This window comes from Sciurus carolinensis, chromosome 1 (assembly GCF_902686445.1).
Source record: "Sciurus carolinensis chromosome 1, mSciCar1.2, whole genome shotgun sequence".
Lineage (NCBI taxonomy): Eukaryota > Metazoa > Chordata > Mammalia > Rodentia > Sciuridae > Sciurus > Sciurus carolinensis.
In genome coordinates, this window is record NC_062213.1 from 162,553,491 (window position 1) to 162,575,246 (window position 21,756).

Consider the following 21,756-nt stretch of genomic DNA (forward strand, 5'->3'; position numbering starts at 1 on the left):
GGTGACTCAAATGCTTATTAACATACTGTTTTAGAAAAATCTTATCCTTTATAACAAGCTTCATGAGCCATCTAAACACTCCTAAATATGCTTAACTCTGATATTCGCAGGAACTTTTGATTCAGGTATCTAAATTCCCATTGCCTGATGGACTTTCTTATTTGGAAATCAAATTTTATGTGACTAAGAGATAACTCTTGACTTTCTAAACTCCTTCAGTTTTTTCTTTCCCATGCCACTACCTCAAGCCAAAAAATGTGCATGTTATTTTCTTCTATTTTTTTTTTTTTTTTTTGGTACTGGGGATTGAACTCAGGGTCACTCAACCACTGAGCCACATCCCCAGCCCTATTTTGTATTTTGTTTAGAGACAGGGTCTCACTGAGTTGCTTAGTGCTTCACTGTTGCTGAGGCTGGCTTTGAACTCAAGATCCTGCTGTCTCAGCCTCCAGAACCGCTGGGATTACAGGCTTGTGCCACCATTGGCTGTGTGTTATTTTTTATTTCTCTCTTTTACTCACTATAGCATTGAGCTTACCAGCTAGTCCTGTGCTTCATTCTCTAAGTACACACATTCTCCCATTCTATTCTTATGGTTAGATTCCTAGCCCACATCACCCATCATTTTTTGTTCAAATTACTATTCACTTCCACTTTTGCTTCATACAATCCATTTGCCAAAAAGCTACTGGAGAAATCTTTTCAAAACATGCATCCTGTCATTTCCCTGCTTAAATTTTTCCAGTAGTTTCATGCTTCATCTTAAATATGATCTTTAAGGAAAAATTCCTGTGGGATCTGCTTCCCCGACTGACCCAAATGTGCATTTATACTTTGCTCCACCCTCAGGTTCTTCACCCCAGGGACTTTAGATGAGCTATTCTCACTGTCTGAAATGTTCCTTCTGATCTATGATGCTGGTTCTTTCTTTGTCATTCAATCCAACTCAAATGTCATCTCTTTAGCATAGTCTTTCCTGGTCCTGTCATCTAAATTTGCTTTCTGCTTCCTATGATAATAATCTGCACAGTATACATTACTGATTTTGTATTGTTTAGTGTTACTTATACATGCATATATATATATTTTTTGAGGTGCTGGGGATTGAACCCAGGGCCTTGTGCTTGTAAGACTATATTTTTATCTTTCCTAAAATTTAAGCTCCCTGTGGCAAAGTATGCTTATGCCATTTATAGTGGTATAGTCCACAGATATGCTTCCTGCCCATTTAGGATAATATGTAGGCCAATGCTATCAATTTACAAGTAGATTGTTAACTACAAATTTTCTGGTTTACTACTTGTTATGGTTTGACTGAGGTGTCTCCCAAAAGCTCACGTGTGAGATGATGCAAGAAGGTTCCAGGAGAAATGATTGGTTTACCAGAGCCTTAATCCAATTGGTGAATTAATCACCTGATGGATTAACTGAATGGTAACTGAAAGCAGGTAGGGTGTGACTAGAGAAGGTGGGTAGTGGCTTTGGGGTATGTATTTTGAATCTGGTGCGTGGAGTCTCTCTCTGCTGCCTGATCATCACGTGAGCTACTTCCCTCCCCCACACTCTTCTGCCATGATGGCCTGCCTTACCTTGAACCCTGAGGAATGGAACCTGCCATCCATGAACTGAGACCTCTAAAACCATGAGCACCCAGATAAACTTTTTCTTCTCTACAATTGTTCTGGTTGGGTCTTTCAGTCACAGCAGCAAAAACACAACTAGAATCCCAAACTGAGGACACAGGGAAATAAAGAACCAACCAAATAAAGGCCAACCCTAAAGCTCCCAGCCACCCATAGCCTCCCCCACCTCCGACTGTGTGCACAAAACTGATGTAAATACACAGCTGAGGAGGGAGAAGGATGGCCAGGGTCAGAAGTTGTTGGCTTGGGAGGAAGATTGACTTTTCTTTCCTCTCCCCAGTGGCTGTTCTCCAGCTAAGTGAGGGGCTTTACAGGAGAATTCCTTATAGAGATTGGGGTGCTTTAAAGAAGGGAAGACTGGCATCTTATTTTCAGGTGAGCTGGTCTGACCCAGCCTTGATCTGAGCAAGGTGCCCTTGAGACTTCTCATTTGACTATGTTAGAGGTATCCTTGGGCTTCTTATAGCAAGGAGATCCGGTGGGAAATGAGGGAAACAGCTGAAATAAGAGCTCCTTAGCCCATTTCATCATCTCTCCTTGTACTCTACCTTCCCAGAGAAGGAAGGGAACAAGTGGGCAGAGAAGGTGCCCAGGGAATGGACTTCCTTCTCCTCACCTAGGAGGCCTCATACCTGGGCCTGCCAAGGCAAGAGTGAGAGGGAGAAATGAGCATGCAACTGGATGAGATTAAATTTTAAACCCATCCAATCTGGACTGAACATTTTTATTCATGAAAGTGACAAGAAAGCTGAGAGGTCTGCCAGACATGTTATTAGGAGACAGATTCATGGGAGATTCAGAGAAGAGAGAAATGAGAGAAAAATAAAACTTCCATGGTTGCATCTCACCAAGTTCAATCCTCTGGTCAAAAAAATCAGCTACACATTTCCAGTGGGAGATCACAAAATGTGCAATCTACCCAGAGATCATTAAGGATTGAACAATATGACTTTCTAATCCACATTAGCTGCTTCATGAAAACTCTGCAATGGACTGTACCTCTTTACCTTGGACACCGGCCAATGAGTTTGGATGATGGTTTGTGTGGTGCTGTATTAAGGAGAATCGAGTTGTACATCTGCTTCCCTCCTTTACATTGTCAAGTCTTTGGAGTCTGCACAACATCTCCCAAACCAAACTGTGAACTCTTCACGTCAGAAACCACTTCTTAGTTGTTTTTTAGTTTCTTCTAACACCTAGAAGAGCATACAGAAAATGTTCGAACATTCAATAACTACCCATTGAGTTATTGAGAAAATGAATGGATAGATTTCATTTGACTACTATAACTCCACTTTGCCCAAATGAGTTTTAGCTAAATAAGCAACCCCACCAACTTAAGGTTAGGAAGATCAGAGGTCTGAGTCTAATGATGCTCTTCTCCAACTATATGAATTTGGACACATCACACACTTTCTGAGTCTTGGTCATCTCACCCATAGCACAGCAATGACTGTACTTGTATCACAGCTGTTGTGTGGAGCAAAAGAGCACACATCTGAACATAGAGAAGTTATGCTAAACTGCGTTTTCAAAGCTGTGGGCTCAAGAACAGTCTTCCTGGACTCCACCTCCTGTGATTGTTTGCCACACCACTTCCCCTCCTCCTCTTTCTTCTTCCTCCTCCATGTCCTCCTAGATTAAAAACGCAGGCCAAATCCACCCTCCCAGACTCAGAAGAGACACGTGTGAGTAGGCCGAAAGACCTTTAAGAAAAGACCAATATTTGCATATCTATTATAACTACTCACTGTTCGACTTGTTTCATTACAATTTCTATTTGGATAATATGTAAGGTCAATACTGTCACTGTTCTGGAAAATTCATTTTTTATTAAAGCAAAATGCACCGTATTTATAGAGATAACACCTTAAATGCTACCAAAGAAGGTGCACCAATTACGCTGGCTCCCTTGATGGGGCAAGTTTACGTGCCCCATGTTTTATAATATGTTAGAAGGAGGGGAATCTGCCTGGGTTGATATGTCTCAAGTGTCATCCTTTGGCGTTAGCCATCCCTTCTATAGACCTGGGAACACTGAGCTAACCTTCACTGGAAGGAAAAATAAAAAGATCTATGACAGCTGTGTGTTTTGCAGAGCTACATAAGTTTATTCCCACCTCCACTGTGTTCCCATGAGTTGCCCTGTGAGTCTGCTTTTCCCATTTTCCCATTAGCACATGAACTAGCAGATGCTGGGCACCATGCCTGGGGTATACTAGAGGCTCAATAAATATTCGTTGAGTGAATAAAAATGACTGCTGGACGCAAGAGCTTGAAAATTGCTCATTGAATTATTTTTCTCTTGGAGAGATAGACTTTATGCCAGGAAATCTTGAATTCAAATCCTGGATTTTATTACTTACTAGATATGTGGCGATTTATTTAGCTGGATGAACTTCTGTTTCCTTTTTTATTAAACAAGGGAAATGCTTGCAATAATTATCCTTTTACATTTCCTGGCACATAGTAGATAAAATGCATTTTAATTCCATTTCCCTTCACTTTGTCCTTTTTTGACTAACAAAGAAGAAAGCAAAATTGTCGGTGTTTCTCTACTTTTCATTCTATTCTGTTCATGTTAAATCTAATTAAAACGTAGAAAGTCTTTTTGAATATGTGGGATTTTCTACAAAGACTTTGATTTCTGTTTTTCTTTTCCTTCCCCTTTAACTAATTTCAAACTTAGTAAACAATCATCTAGCCTTGTCATCCCAGTATGGTGAAGTCTGCCATTCTTAAAGCAGGATCCTGTAGACTACAGTCTACAATGTCTAATGTCATGGTAGCAGGGGGCTTCTCTAGTTGCTTTGAAGGTATCAGAAAGCCAATAGGAAAAGAAATACTTGTTTTAAGGTTTCATGTGCTAATTCAAATGTCAAATTCATGTGTGTTTTCCTGGAATGAAATCAATTAAAAATAGTAAACTTTGCTATTTCCTGGTGATCAAAATGTTGATGAATGTTTTGGTGTATTTTGATTCACTTAAAACCATAGAAAATAATTTACTTACACCTTAAAAATTCAGTCTATTTGATAAACTAAGTCTTTCAAGACACAAAGTTTATAATAGGGGAACAAATAAAAATGACTTTGGAGGAAGAGGAATTAGGGTTCCTTGGTGTAGGACTAATTTTGCAACATTGCAAAACCCTGGGCGTGATTTTGATGTAGATGTCTTAGTCTATTTGACTAAGCAAGATGCCATACACTGGGTAGCTGATAAACAACAGAAATTTATTCTTAGAATTCTAGAGACTAGGAAGTGCTTGACCAAGACACCACAGACTCAGTGTCTGGGGAGGACCTGGTTCCTGACACACAGGCTGTCTTTTAGCAGAGAGGTAGGGAGTCTCTGGAATCTCTTTCATAAAGGCACTAAGCCCATTCATGAGGTCACAGCCCCATTATCTAATCACCTCTCAATTCTCCCACCCCCTAATATCATCACTATGGGAGTTAAGATTTCAACCTAAGAATTTAGGAGAAACACATTCATACCATAGCAGTAGAATGCAAAGTGAATGGTAGCCCTGGAACTGTTATATGTTGGCCTTGGTTAGACTGGCTTCTCTTGTCACTGTGCTGGATGCAGGTAGAAGGTGCAGTGTGCAGACTCAGACATGGCACCCATTAACAGCTGCCCTTGATCAAATATTTAAACTTCATTCATCTCTAAATGATGGTCCCTTTCTCTGCAACGGTTAGATGTATGCCTCATGTCTGTTTACTCAGAGTTTTAGCATATTGATAGGTGACTAATTCCACTTCTTTATCAGCAGTTTTTCAATATTCAATAAACAATTAGTATTGCTAATAGAAAGGTTGAGCTGTGGATGGGATATTGAGCACAGCATTTTGTAGAAGACTTTGGCACGTGCACTCAGAATACTGTTTCCCTTCACTGTTTGCAGAGGTTAGGCTCATGTGATAGAGAGGGGAGAAACCTAAGAAGGGTCTGATTGCAAACAGGAGTTAAACCATCTCCTGCACATCAAGATCAAAGCATTGTGCCCAAAGATGGTTTTCCTTACCCTTGTGACACAGCACTGGACCCCAGGACCCTGGAATCAACCTCAGAGGACTGTCCTTGCAGCTAGTCAAAGTGTCCAGGGTTGTCTTCCTATTTGTACACTATAATAATCATCTTCATTTTTAATGCTTTACAAAGTGCCTTTTATGTCATGCATTCAATCTTCAAAGCAGCTCAATGAGCCATATGATGAAATGGAGCATAAAATTGAGGCAGAGAGGTTAGGTAAGTTGCCCAAAGCCAAACAGCTACTAGGTGGCAGAGTCAAGTCTGAAGTAAGAGCTGACTCCAAGTTCAGTCCTTTCACCTATAGATGTTGCCTGCTCCACTAGTGTGCCTGTTGAGTTCTTGAGTTTTAAGTATTTCTTCTTTTCCTTCTACCAGGCAGTTGCTCTTGTTCTCTTTTATTTCAAGATGAGGATGCTAAGGTCCAGAGAGGTTGACTAATGGGTCCATTGTCACATAACCCACAGTAAGAGATCAGAACTGGGGAACTGATATTACTTGTAACCTAAGGACCTTCTCATAATCAGAACTAATCAGCCAGCGATGGCATTCCTAGGTCTAGAGAACAGATGCTTATGATGCTTGAGGATTAGAATGGAACATTGCATTTCAAAGACCTTTCTCAACCCTCAAGTTTATTTATCCAGAGAAACTCTATTTTCCCCTGTCCTGTACTGAGCTACTGGGTAAGGAGTTATTTGCAAAAAAAAAAAAAAAAAACCAAAACAACAACAAAAACCACAAAAACAAAGTTTCCAATGCTATAAAACAAAAGCAAGTTGAACTCTATTGTCTAAATAACTCTCACAGTCTTTTCTTCAGCTCTGATTCTATAACATCATGAAATAACAGATACAACTTCACACCCTGGTTGCAGCTGCAGTCAGGGGGCCTACGCAGAGGACAGGATGCTCTCATAAAAGCTGAATAAATAGCCGTTGCGAGGAGTTCAGTGGGCGATGGCACAGGGGCCTTCATTTCCGCTTTCAGCCAAGGAAATTTTTGATCAGGCTGCAGGCCGCCTGCCCATTCATTTGAGGCAGGAAATGGATTTAGCGTCTGTATGGGCTGGACTCCCATATTTATCATCCAGTTAGGCCTAATCAAAATGTTTTCCATTTCACCTGGCAAGTGCGAAGGGCTTGGAGGAGGGTCTGAGTGATGGTGGCGGCCCCATCGCAGTTGTTAAAAGACCCATTTCTCCTCCGTGTCTCCCTCCCAGCTGAGACAGGCAATCGCTCCCATCCCTAGAAGCTGCTCTGGGCAGCAGCAAAAATCTATGGAATTGACAGGGGAGCCGAAGGGGGAAGGGCAGATTGCAACCCCAAGGAGGGCTAAGGTCAAAGGTGAAGCTCAGCACTGATAGATGAAAGGAACCTCCTGGCAGGGGCCTTCTTGGATAATGAGGGGTTGCAACTTCCTGGGTTGGACGAAGGAGGTGGAGGTGGCCAGAGGTCCTCTTAGCATGGTGGCAGCTTGGGAGGGGGATGGGAGTGCCTCTGGTCCCTGATAAAGAGGAGGTGGGGCAAGGGGCTAAGGGGCTGCTGATGGGAATGAAAATGTGACAATGAGAGAAGCCTCCAGATGGATTTATGCATCCTCAGCCAGGATGCCAGGAGGCGGTATCTGACACCCCCATTAGAGGAGGAGAAATGGAAGAAATTAAGCATTTTTCAGTTGGGGCACTCCTGAGACTGGGAATGGAGGAGCCCCTGCTGAATTCATTACTGAGGGAGTACTATTTTCCGGAGAAAAACAAATAATGCAGAAATTCTCCCACTTTTGTGCTGCAAGTTCTGATTTGGACTGCAGTGGGGTCAAACATCCCCCTGTGACTCTTAGTCTTCTGAAGCAGATATAATTCTTTTCCTTTGAAGGATGTTACAGGTGGCCCGGGATGGTGGAAAGAACAAGAGCTGCCACTGAGCTCGGCTTAGCTGGGAAGTGGGTTATTTCAAGTATTGGTGAAACTAGAATCGAGATAGTCTAAGGCCTGGTGGGGGGCTTAAGTTCTAGATGTGGTTGTCTTGAGGTGGCAGAGAGTCATGCAAGCAGGGTAATGAAAAGATCAGGTCTGTGCTGTTGAAGACAATTCTGGCAACCCAGTGGAAGGTGGGCTGAAAGGGCCCAGTGGATATTTTCCTCTTTCCCCTTGTTGATGAGCAAAGGCACCTACTGGCCAATGGACAGGGATGTCACAGGAGTAGAAGACCCACCTAGGTCGGGGAAGGGCAGTGAGAGGATGGTAGAGAACTATATTTTAAGTATCTAATGACTGTCTATCCTGTGTCACTTCATTTAACCCCTGCAACACTCCTGCTGCTTAGGTCTGAATAGCTCCCTGTTAGAGGTGGGCCTACCAGCTCGGTGATGCTAATTAACTTCTCACTGTGACTTGACCTAACACAGAGAGAATAAAAAACCTTTCTCTTCAGCCTGACTCAGCCAGCCATGGTTTAGTCATGGGATTAGCTAGCCTCCCCCTCCCCGTTTGGAGAAGAGAAGACTGAGGCAGGGGTAGAAGGAGAGATGGCTGAGATCTGTGCTCTCTTCATTCTCCCCGGGGGTCCCCGGTAGTTGTCACTCTAAGCCTCATCTCGTCCAAAGCCCACATCACACTTCCCAGAGAACAAATTGAGTTAGACCCATTACGTTCTTGGTGCTGTTGGAGATGAAGTGATTGTCGTGAATCCCACCATGCTTTCCACCCACTGGGCTTGCTCATTTCATCCCTCACCCTTTTAACCATGGATACTCAATTATTTTCCTTATTCTTTCTCTCAAGGGTCACATTAAATCACCTACTATGTGCTCAGGAGCTCCATTGCTATAGCATCAATCACTTTAATCTTTACAGCAACCACATGAGCTGAGCAGTGTTGCTCATTTTGACCAGTGAGAACAGTGGGGCTCAGAGAGGTAAACTAACATGCCCAAGGTCATACAACGAGGAAGAGGCCCAGGATTCAAAGGCAGTTGGTCCCATTCCAAAGGCCCCTTCTCATGGAAGCTCTGCTGTTCTCATGGGGTCTTGTCACCAAGCATTCTTCATTTTTCAATCCCAAACGTGTGTCCACAAACACTGGGGTTCTAAACCGAAGGCAAGCGATGCAGCCTGTGCTCTCACTGAGGGTCCAAGGATAAATGTTGAGCAGCAAAGTTACGGCTCTCCTGTCCTAAGGATGGTTGGAACCTGCGTGTCCACCACGGTGACCGTCCACCAAGTGTTTCATGCTTGTTATGTCACTGCACCCAAAGACCACACTGGAAAGCACAGAATTCCTGCCCCTTCCCATATAGAGGGCAAGACTGGAAATAGAGTAGACAGCTCAAACTGACTCGACTGATTGAGTGACGTATGCCAGCTGCCAATGCAGTTAAACATCTTGCCCACTGTTCCTCACACGGCACCATAGGAATGCTGCATTTTTCTCTCCATTTCCTTCCCAATTTCTTATCAGCCAAACTTGACTCTTTGATTTATCTATGTTGAACTTTCTCCATGGTATCCTGTGCAACTATAACCTGATGACTTGTTCCTCCTTTCTCCAACCCAAGGCTGTCCGTACTCATACTCCTCAGACTAATGATTTCTTGTGTGGCCCTCATTTCTGTCAGATTGAGTGGGACTTGCATGGTGGCTTGAAAACATTTCTCTGCATTTCAAAAGTGTTAAGTCTGTAGAGAAGGCCCTACAATGCACAAAATTATCCCTTGTTTCCCTTTTCCACATCTATTTATCCATCTACCCCTGAAACCATTCATCTATATAACCATCCATAAGTATATAGATACTATATCCTTTCAGCTATCATCCATCCATCCATCCATTCATCCATCCAATAGATGTATATTGAGAATCCACTAAGTATCAGACTCTGTTCTAAACACTAGGAACACAGCAAAGATCAAGACATACAAATTTCCTCTTGCCACAGATTGAATAGAGCAGACAGAATATAGCTAGGGAAATTAAAAAAAAAAAAACACAACATTTTAGACAGTAGTAATTGCACTTAAACGGAAACACTGAGTTATGTGGAGACAGGTGGATGCTGCTTTACTCTGGGTGGTCAGAAAAGGTCTTTTGGATTCAGGGGCATTTGAACTACAATCAGTTCTGTCAAGACTTTTAGAAATAGACCCCTAGGCAAAGGGAATAGAAACTCATAGACAGTGTTCTGTCCATTAGCACTTCACTGAATTTAGTTTTATTTGATTTCCCCAACATTCTAAATACAGGGAAAAAAGTGGAAGGATTCTTGGTGACTAAATTGTATTTAATAGGGAAGATAATGAAAGTGTTAAGAGTGTTTGTTGTGATCACAGAGATGGGGAAGTAGAGGTAACACAGAGATCTAAGGGAAAGATCCCTGGAAAAGGATTCAGGAGACCTAAGTTCTGAGTTCGGCTCCATACTATTTGTTTTGTGAACATGGAGAGCTCACTTTTCCCATTTAATATTTGGTTGTCTCAAAAATAAAAATCAGTAATTATAGAATTATGAAGTGTCATAATAGCCCAATATGAAGAAAAACAAACAAAACTAATAATACTAGCATTTCCTAAGGGCTTATAGGTCTATGTAATAGCTTTTCTAATCCTCCCAACAACTCAGTGAGATAAATACTATTATTATTTAAATATTAAAGACAAGGGCTGGGCGAGGTGGTGCACACCTATAATCCCAGCAGCTCGGAAGGCTGAGGCAGGAGGATCAAGGATTCAAAGCCAGCCTCAGCAAAAGTGAGGCACTAAGCAATGCAGTGAGACCCTGTTTCTAAATAAAATACAAAATAGGACTGGGGATGTGGCCCAGTGGTCGAGAGCCCCTGACTTCAATCCCTAGTAATCACCTCCCCCACCAAAAAAAGACAAAAGATAAACCTAGGGTAACTTGTCCAAGTCCCATAAATATTAATTAGTAAAACTTGACCCGGACCTAGGCCTTCTGAGTTCAGTGTCTCAACTCTTTTTTTTTTTTTTTTTTTTTTTGATACTGTGGCTCCAACGCAGGGACACTCAACTACCGAGTCACATCCTCAGTATTTTATTTAGAGACAGGGTCTCACTGAATGACTTAGCACCTCACTTTTGCTGAGGCTGGCTTTGAACTCACAATCCTCCTGTCTCAACCACCCAAGCTACTGGGATTACAGGCACGTGCCACTGTGACCGGCTCAGAGCCTCAACTCTTAAGCCCTATCTAATAGTCCTTCCCTGAAGGACAAGAGGAAAGGTGCCCTGGTTGAAGCTGGGAAAAGGGACTGGAAGCCTTACACCTCCCTCCTCCAGAGATATTCTTCTGGACCCTGGAATGTGTGAGGCACAGTCCAGACGCCTGAGAACAAAGGCTCTCCAGACTTAAACACTGTGGTTCCAGGGGGAAGCAGTTCCCAGCTAGCATGATGAAAAGAGATTCCAGAACCATTTCTTTGCAGAGAACATGTGGTCCTGGGAAAGGGTGTAATCAGGGCCAGGGTACATGCAGTGGCAAAGCAATATTAGCTGGCGGAATCCATTGACCCCAAGGTCATGTAAGGGTATTCAGGAAGGAATGGGAGTTTGATTCTCTCTGACCCCTTGTGGGCAGACTTGGAAACAAAAAGGGAGGCAGTGAGATCAGGACACTGGATTCTCTTCAGACCACCTCTGCTGATGTTTTCCCTGTTCCACCCAGTAGTTCCCTCTCTCTGGCTTTCTAAATTGACATTCACACTGTTCCTTACAGACTAAGGGATCCTGCTTACTATCCTGGGTGTAAGGAGGACAGTTTTCCTAGTTCCACCAAAGTGAGATTAACATATAGTCATCATGGGTTTTGATGTCAGACTGAACAAATTTAAATTCCAGCTGTCTCTCTCATAATTTCTGATCTTGAGAGATTTTTAACCTTTTTAACCTTTAGTTTCCTTATCAGAATGAGGGCAACATATTCACATACTTAACTCATAGAACTGTTAAAAACGTTAAAAATTTAAATGTGATTACATGTACGAAGCACTTAACATATTGACTGGCATTTGGTAACTGCTCAGTAAACAGTTCTGACTTAATATAGAATCCTTATCAGAATTTCACTAAAGCTTTATTCCAGATGGGATTGGTAGGTTCAGCTTATATTTTGTTCATTTATTTTTAGAAAAGTATTTATTGAATATTAATGATTAGAGTGGATGAGGTGCATATAGACTATACAAACAGTGACTAGAACACCGCCCCACTCCCCGTCCATTGTTCTCGTTTGGTTCTCTGCTCTGGCCGTGGTCCTCCAGCTCCAGGTGTGCCTCCCATGCAGTGAGAAGGGACCAGTGCCAGCGTGAGAGTCAGGAAATAAGGTTGCAGAAACCATCCCGGTATTTGACGAGTGTGATTCTGGCAAAGTACCAAACCGCTTTGGATCTCCATTCATTCCCATCTAGAGTTTTGGGTGAGATGATACCAAAGGTGACTTCCAAACCTAAAAGCCTATATGATCCTCTAATTCCCTTTAATTCCTCTAAAGGAAGGGTTGAAGCATCAATGATGTGTTTTTCCTATGATAGCTTTTGTTCTCCAAGCCTCAGGCATGACTAGATGCTCCTGGGACAAAAGAGGGATAGAGCTGGAGTGAGTTAAGTGATGTTTCTAGAATCTTAAGACCTCTGTTCAAATCCTGGTTATACCAGATTGCAGCCACGTGATTTCGGAGAGCTTATTTCAACACTGGGAGCTTCAATTTTCAATCTTTTCAATGAGGACAATAAGCATTTTTATCTCCTATAGTTGTAAGGATTGCGTGAGATCATGCATACTAAGCATTTAATGAAATGTTAGACTTTTATAAGTATCCCCTATCATAATTTCCCTGTTTCCCCTTGAATTCAGTTTCATACTTCCTCTGCCCCTTCATTGCACTACGTTCTAATTGCTTATTCACATATTCATTTCTTCCCTTGACTGTGAATTCTCAGAGGTCGTGGCCTATTTCCCCCTTTCTTTTGCCTAATGCCTGACCCAGTGCTACCAGTATCCTGACAGCTAATCAATAAAAGTTTATAGAAACCAACGAAAACATGGTACAGAGACACAGAAATGCTTCTTCCCCTTTTTATTTTCCAAACACTAAATACAGAAAAGAAAGAATGGCTGGTACCAGATATGGAAACACAAGGCAGACATATTTTGGGTTGTACAACAAATAGAAAAAGGTTTATCAGTTTTGAAAATAAAAACAGAAGAAAATTAGATTTCTAGGAGCCTTTGGACAGGAGCGTATCCAGCATCCCCATTGTGGAGAAAAAGTCCAGTGGCTAATACTGGACGAGTCAGACGCAGGGACAGCTGCCCCGTCATTTTGGGTCTGCCAGGCCTCTGCTGAATGGCAAGAGTAAGGACTGGGAGAACTGGAACACCTGAGGCAAGAGGAAGGTGCCACATGGATGAAGCTGGAAGGTCATGCATCACGTGATTTGCAGTCTGGACAGAAGCCTATAAGAAAAGGAGGTGGGGACAAATTTTATGCAGAGAGCAAGGCGACCAGATTTTAATTTTAGAAATCAAAACTACCCTAAGATTTCATCTCACCCCAATTAGAATGGCGATTATCAAGAACACAAGCAACAATAGGTGTTGGCGAGGATGTGGTGAAAAAGGAACACTCATACATTGCTGGTGGGGTTGCAAATTAGTGCAGCCACTCTGGAAAGCAGTGTGGAGATTCCTCAGAAAGCTTGGAATGGAAACACCATTTGACCCAGCTATCCCACTCCTTGGCCTATACCCAAAGGACTTAAAATCAGCATACTACAGAGATACAGCCACATCAATGTTCATTGCTGCTCAATTCACCATAGCCAGATTGTGGAACCAACCTAGATGCCCTTCAGTTGATGAATGGATAAAGAAACTGTGGCATATTTATACAATGGAATATTACTCCGCAATGAAGAATGATAAAATTATGGCATTTGTAGGCAAATGGACGAAATTGGAGAATATCATGCTAAGTGAGATAAGCCAATCTCAAAAAACTAAAGGACGAATGATCTCGCTGATAAGCGGATGAGGACATATAATGGGGGTTGGGAGGGGTTAGCATTAGGTTTAGGGTTAGGTTTAGAGTTAGGCTAAGGAGAGCGGTAAGAATGAAGGAAAGAAGGACTGTATAGAGGGAAAAGAGGGGTGGGAGGGGTGGGAGGGGTGGGAGGGGTGGGGGGGAAGGGAAAAAAAATAAACATCATTACCCTATGTAAATGTTAAAAATAAATAAATAAACAAAAAAAAAAAAAAAAAAAAGAAAGAAAGAACACGTTGGGTATAGTAGGGAGACCAGATTTGGAGGGCCAGTGTTAGAATTCAAGAAATCATGAGAGAGAGAGTTGGAACAGTTTAACCAACAGTTAGGAAGACATGAGCTGGGCCTGTGTGGTGGGAGTGAGAGAACAGAGGAAGTTTGAGCAACAGTAAGAGAAGGAATCGTTGTGCTTTGATGGAAGAGGAATGAGGGAGGTCTAGGATGCTCCAGGATTTTTGTTTGAAATATGAGCTTTAATATATAGTACCCTGGAAGAAATGAGGAAATTGAGAGGCAAAAGATGTTGGTTTCATTGATAAATTGAGTTTGAAATGTCAGTGTGACATCCATATGAACATACCCAGTGATCATTTAAGTATTTGGGTTTGGAGTTTAGAAATGGATGGTATATAATGAACACTGAGGGAATATCTGCTATGTTGGTATATTTTGCTAATCTGGCTCAGACTCTAATTATTGATTCATCTACATTCTCATTAGGATACTGCTGATCACTGGAGCCCAGGGGCCTTGTCTATCAATGGTAAATCCATACAGTCTGAGGTTGTAAATTCAAGCTGACTGGTTCACACAGGCACTAAATTCTATGGGCTTTTCCAAGATCAACTGCTCAGTTCCCCAATTTCTTTCTGAGTTTTGGCCTCTCCTATATACAAACATCTTATATTCATGGCTGTAGTTTTCTGGAAACTCAGGTATTACCTTCTTTAAGTATGTTCATATATATAGTGGACATTTAAAAAAATAGAATTCACACTATCTCTTTGGGCATCCAAGGATCAAATATTCAGAGAATTTTAGAGATAGAAAGTGATCTTGAAGATCAACCATAGCTTTTCTATTTTATAAATAGGAATTATGAAGCCAAGGCAGAGAAAGTGACTTACTGAGCCTCCCTTCCATTCAATTAAATATTTATTTATTGAGTGCCTACTATTTGCCAAGCACTTCCCTTGATGCTGAAAGTACAATAATGAAACTGAAAGATGTGGACCATTCTGTTCTTTATCTTCTACCAGGAGGGAGTTAAACACTACTAACCAGGCAATTATCATACAGCCTAGAGGAGGTGGTACTAAGTTACAATTAGCTATCCCCCTCAAAGAAAAAAATCTCTCCTGGTGAGTAGCTAGTGTGCAGCAAAGTAAGATCATATCAGATCTGTCTGACTCTAAGTCTTTTCCAATACATCATGTTGCCTCCTTTGTAGTAGATAATAGAACCTACTAAAGTCATGGTTGAGGAGTGGTTAAAGGCACGTCTTCAGAGTCAGAATGCCTGATTCAAATCCCAACTCTCTACTTACTTCCTCTGTGACCTTGGGTAAGTTACTTAATCCATCCAAGTGTGCTCTACTCATCTGTAAACTACACATGTGATCCACCTCAAAAGGATGCTATGTTTAATAAATAGCATTTTTAAATCATATTTTAGGCAAACTCCAAGATTCTTTCCAATTCAAAATATAGTCTCAAATTGCTTTCTGCCGTCAGAAGTGGCAGAAGAGCATGAGACTGGGAATTAGGATTATTGACTTTCAGTCCCAGATTTGTTCCTAAGCAGCTGTTGATTTTGGCCAATCATATGACTTTTCTGGTCCAGAGTTTTCCCATCCTCCAATTGTAGGTTCAGATCATATAATCTCTGAGATGCTTTTTTTTTTTTTAATAGACCGTTTTAAGGAAGATGGGCCTTATTATGAACATCATCGGAAAAAGTTGTAAAAATTGAGCTTGACTATCATACAATACATTTTTCTTCTTTCCTTCAACCTTTATTTGTATGCATCAAATTACTGCACATTGCTTTTATTCAAAAAATGATACCTAAGTGAGTAATGCATTAGCATTAGCTGGGTTTGTATGGGGCCTGGAACATCTGGAGAGAAATTGAGAAAAACATACTGGCAGCCACCCAGATGTTTTATCAACATAGCTGTCAAATGCATGGCCCTTTGGATCTGCAATCTGGGGAAAAATGGAGATTTCAATAAACATCTGTTGAGATTCATCCATTTCCAATACCTACTATGTGACAAGTTTTTCCACCGATGAAAAACAGTTCTGAGAAGTAGGTATTCCATCTCTCACAGGTGGAAACTTTACCTAAGTCTTGACCTAAGCCTAAGTGACTTGATTGAGATCACATTAAGAAACACAGCAGGTATGGATTCCAAATGAAATTCTGAAGTCAAATCTTGTTCCGTTCTGGGGGAACCTTCAGGTCTGTGTTTCCCAGCTGGATGCAACCACAGCAATTCAACCACATACACAATTTTAGCTCAGCAGTTCATACCTGTTCTGGATGATGGAGAAAGCATGATGATTAAGATAGATACAATGATTATTTGTTAATTAAAAATTAAATTTAAAAAAGGAATGGTGCAGGGCTGGTGGCACATGCCTGTAATCCCAGACTCAGGAGGCAGAAGCAGGAGGATCACAAGTTCAAGGTCATCCTCAGCCACTTAGTGAAACCCTCAGCAACTTAAGTGAGACCCTGTGTAATGGTTAATTTGAATGGTCAACTTGATTGTATTAAGAGATGCCAATGATTAAGAGGCCTCTGGTGTGTCAATGAGGGCGTGTCTAGGAATGACTGGAATGTGGGATGGTGAACTGAGGTGGAGACCCTCCCTAAGCATGGGCAGCACTGCCCAATAGGATGGTGACTTGGATGGAATAAGAGTTGGAAGAACAAGGAAGCAGATGCAGATGTCAGCTTGACTCTTCTTGAATGGGTTCTTGATTGCTACTTTGATTGTCTGAAGATATCTGACTCTTGCTTCTTCACTCTTCCAAAGCAGACTCTGCCAGTGATTCTCCAGGTAGTTTCCAGAAACCTTGCTCTGGGACTAGGGTAGCACTGTTGATCCTTCTTGTTCTGGGGCTTCCACCTCTTGGACTGCCCAGCTACTGGTTCTTCGAGCTCTCCAACTGCAGACGGTCATTGTGGACTATCCAGCTTCTGATTGTGTAAGCCAATTTAATAAATTCCCTTTTATAATCATACTTCCTGTTGATTCTGTTCCTCCAAAGAACACTAATACACCCTGTCTTAAAATAAAAGTTATTTTTTAAAAGGACTGAGGATGTAACCCAGTAGTAAAGCACCCCTGGATTCATAATCCTTAGCACCAAAAAAAAAAAAAAAAAAGTCTGTCCTCCTTAGGAGTCTAGAGGCTCTCTTAGTATTGCTGTTCAAAAGACCTCATCCTTGGCATCATGTGGGGATGGGGGAGAAAGGAGGAGGAATCCAAGAGAAGCTGAAAGCCTGAAGACTTTTTGGTTCAAGGGCCAGGCTTATTAGGGTGATGGGTCTTGATCTTTATTCCTGCTCTAATGTTCTCCTCGGGGAGTTGAGGGATGGATGTCCCTCAACTTGTCCCTGGCAAGTCCTCTGATAGAGGACAACAGAAAGACTGTGTAGGTTAGGAGGAGGAAGGACAGAGAGAAAGGGCATGCATGGGAAACCCTTTCTTTTAAGATTTTGTGATAAATGCCTAACAGAGAAAGTCTGCATAGAAAAGGACCAGGATACATCTGGTTGGGGATGTCTTCCTTTTACTGATCAGTTCTCTAATTTTCTGCAGCTTCTGCTGCAGAGTTAGTAAAATCAATGTTAGTTTATTTTATGGAGTAGAAATATTCTTGACAAATTAGCTGTGATTAGAATTTCTAAAAGCAAATCCCATTTTCCCCTCTTAACTCAAATTATAAAATTGGGGAAATATTCAGTGGGAAAAATATTGGCCTACAGCATAACGAGATTATGCCTAAGATTTTGAGATGTTTTATAAAATCCTGTATTTAAATTTTTAAGTGTTAATTTTAGATGGGCTATTAATAACCTGAATCCTACCAAAAAATCTTTAGCAAAAAGCATCTAAAATATTTCTGTTTGGAAAATTATCTTAAAGTCTTGTGAAACAGTAATGTACTAAGAATAACTGAAGTTTTAGTGTGATAGGCAACATTAACTGAAGTAAGGAATAACAGAGAAGGATAAGGCTCACTGAGTGCAGGGAACAATCACAAGTTGTCTGTGTATGAACAGGCAGATTTTATCAGGTGTGGTGAGACTGTTAGACTACATCCTCCCTAGGGCCCTTGACATTTTCCCTTTTGTCTGGATAATTTCTCCACAATTCAGCATTCTCTGGAGCTCCCCATAACCCTTACTCTACTGTATTTTTCCATAGCATGCATCACCTTCGATCATAATATAAAACATTTTAATTATATTTTTGCTTGCATCTCCCATCTCCTCTGCCAAATATAAGTTCCTGAGGACAAGAATTTTGTCCATTCTGTTCATGGCTATACTCCAGCACCTGGAAGATGACCTGATATGTAGAGGGACCCTGATACACATTTGAATGAGTGAATGACAATCACACTGTGCAGGGCATCTCCTCCATGAATCTTATCCTAAGTAGATCTCATTTGCTATCTGGGGCTGTAGCTCCACTTGCCAGGCAGAGCACTTGCCTGGCATGTGTGAAGTCCCGGGGTTCAATCCCCAGCACCGACAAATAGACAAACTAAAACAAGTTTCAACTTCTACTTAATTCATCTCAACACTTTTCACATTATACTTAAAAAATATTTACATGAAATCCCTGAAATGTGAAATTAATCACTTTAAACTGTACAATTCAGTGTCATTTAGTTCATTTATAATGTTGAACAAGCACCGTTTCTATCTAGTTTCAGAACATTTTCATCACCCCAAAAGAAGACTCTGTGACCATTAAGCAGTTACTCTGATTCCTCCCTACCCCTAGAACCTGGCAACCATTCATCTGCTTTATGTCCCTATAGACTTTGCCCACTCTGGATAAATATGTGTCCTCTTGTGTCTTGCCTCTTTTAGTCCTATAATGCTTTCAAGTTCCATCCATGTCGTATGAATCAGAACTGCATTCCTTTTCATGGCTGAGTAAGATTCCATTGGACGGTTGTACATATTTTGTTTAATCATCTGCTATTAGAAATTATAAGTGTTTTCACTTTTAGTCTATTGTGAATAGTGCTGCTTATGCCCATCTCTGTGCAAGTATTTGTTTGTATCAGTTTTGATTGTCTCTTTGTCACCCCTTCAAAACCATGAATTCCATGAGGGCAAGGACTGAGTCTGTCTTGTTCATAGGCATATTCCCAAATCAATCTGTGGCCTAGGAAATATTTGTTGAGTGAATGACTGAATATAAAATGTTCAAGTCTCTCAAAATTTTAATTAAAGTCAATAATGGAAATTTCCTTAATAATAGGGAATCACAGTCTTGAAAAATGGAATAATTGCCCAAAACATCAAAGAATACCTGTGGCTTAGTTCTATGTAAGAGTAGCTGTGGGAGATGGAAGGGGGTGAGGGTGGGGGAGAGGAATGCAGAACTCTATCAGGGCCGGGGAGCAGGAAGCAGCAGAGACGGGTGGCACAGTGTGGGAAGGTGGGCTATGAGACCTGTGGAAGGGACAGGGGGCTCAGATGAAGGAGAGGGAGCAGCTCTCAGGTTGCTGTCTGCCTCTCAAGCAGCTCAGAGAAGTGCTCTCTGCCCCCAGGAAATAGCTCTTTGTCTTTCATTTTCAAACATCAAAGTTTATTTCTGAACTAAAGGTGTGCTTTTGTGTGGAATTCTGAAGGTGTTCCCTAGATGTTCAGGAATTACTTTGGCTTTTAGAAATAAACTTTTGAAATGGAGAGCTGTCTTCAAATATTAGTCACTTTTGTTTTAGTGGTGGTAAAAAACACATAGCATAAATGAACGCTTTAGGTGTATATTTTAAGTGTATATTGCCGTATTGTTAACTATATGCACATTATTGTAAAACGAATCTATGGAACTTGCATGACTGAAACCATATACTTTATACTTTAGTCAACATTTATTAATCACCTACTGATACCTTCATTAACTGCAAACCACTGTCTCTTTGGATCTTACCCTTTTCTCCATGGATATCCAGAGACAATTTTTACATGTGGAAAATAACTTATGCTTGTTTTTAGTAGTGCTATAATGTACTTTCCTCATATTTACTTATAAGTGGCACTTATTTATCACACTATTTGATCCTCTACCAAAGTGTTATTATTCTCATTTTACAAATGAGAAAACCAAGGTCAGAACAAAAGTAGTTTATCCAAGGTCACAGACAGTGGCAGAGCTAAGATCTGAAGTCTGCTTTTGAACACAAATTCTTCCCCAATGCATTATGCTGCCAAAGATTCATTCCTGGTCACACCAAAGAGTGACTTTAGCACTGTCTTTTGAGTTTCTGGGAAATAAAGAAAATGCTTACAAAATAAACTTTATTGTTCTGGCTTAAACCAACTTAAAAAATTCACCACTTAAGATGCTTTGTTCTTTTTTATCAACCCTTCTAATGCAAAATATTTTTCTTATTTCGCTTTACTTACTGTGCTGAGCATTACTAATATGTGAGTTTTAGCCATTGTGTTTGGTTAAGTGCTAAGGTGTTAGAGCCAGACCTGGGCTTGCATCCTGCATTTGTTACTCAATTAATTGGATGACCTTGGAGAAGTCACTTAACCTAAGTTTGAATGGTCCTCTCTGTGAAATGGTGATTACCATAGTACTACCTCACACTGTCTTAATGAGAAGTAAATGAGATAATGGAGCAAAATTGTTTAGCATTTCCCTAGTCCATTGCAAACACTTAACAAATGGCAGATGTTATTATTACCTAGAATATGCAAAGACGAACACTTCATCCAGCTGACACAATTTTTGGATCATGGAGTGAATTCTTGCAGCTAGAAAGTATGGAAAGATCCCAGAATTTGACGTCAACTAGCATTAAGTGCCAGTCTCTTTTCTGCCAATTGCTATAGTATGGACTTCATTCCTTTACTGCAAAATGGGAAGGATAATATTGATCTTACTAGTTTCTTGGGAGGATATTTAGTAGAAGTTACTATTATTACTGTAAACATCACCATAAGTTTACAAATCCTAGTATCACAGATCAAGGGATATAGGTACTCAGAGAGGAGAGGCAAAAGCCTGATGGATACAGAATTCTTTCTTTTGGGATAACCCTCAAATACCAGACCAGAAAATGAGAATGATAATTAACAAGATGTATCCTAAAGCCTAGATCCCAAATGCCAAAGTCATTTATATTTTGAAGATGTTTGCACCAGCTTCATATTCTGCCATCTGGTCCCAAGGTTTTGCACCCAATTTAACAATCATTTATTACCTATGCTGCTCACTGTAGGAAACCCAAAGACAAATGGCTGTGCATTGGATCTCTTCTGGGTCTGTATTCCTGAGGGGAGGGATTTGATCTCGTGATTGTTTTAGTAAACTATTTCACTGCTGTGACTGAAAGACCCAACTAGAACAACTGTACAGGAGGAAAAGTTTATTTCAGGCCTCATTATTTCAGAGGTCTTGGTTCACAGAAGGCCGGTCCATTGCTCTGGGCTTGAGGTGAGGCTGAACATCATGGCGGAAGAGTGTGGTGGAGGGAAGCAGCTTAAATCTGGTGATCAAGAAGCGGAGAGAGTCTTCACTCACCAGATACAAATACATACCCTAAGTCATGCCCCAATTCCCACTTCCTCCAACCACACCCTACCACTTCAACTACTTAACCCACTGATTGAACTAAGACTGTTACACCCAATCATTTCCCCCTTTGAACCTTCTTGCATTGTCTCACACATGAGCTTTTGGGGGACACCTCACATCCAAACCATAACATGGCTTTAAATGCATCTAAATGCTAATGACTACTAAATTTATT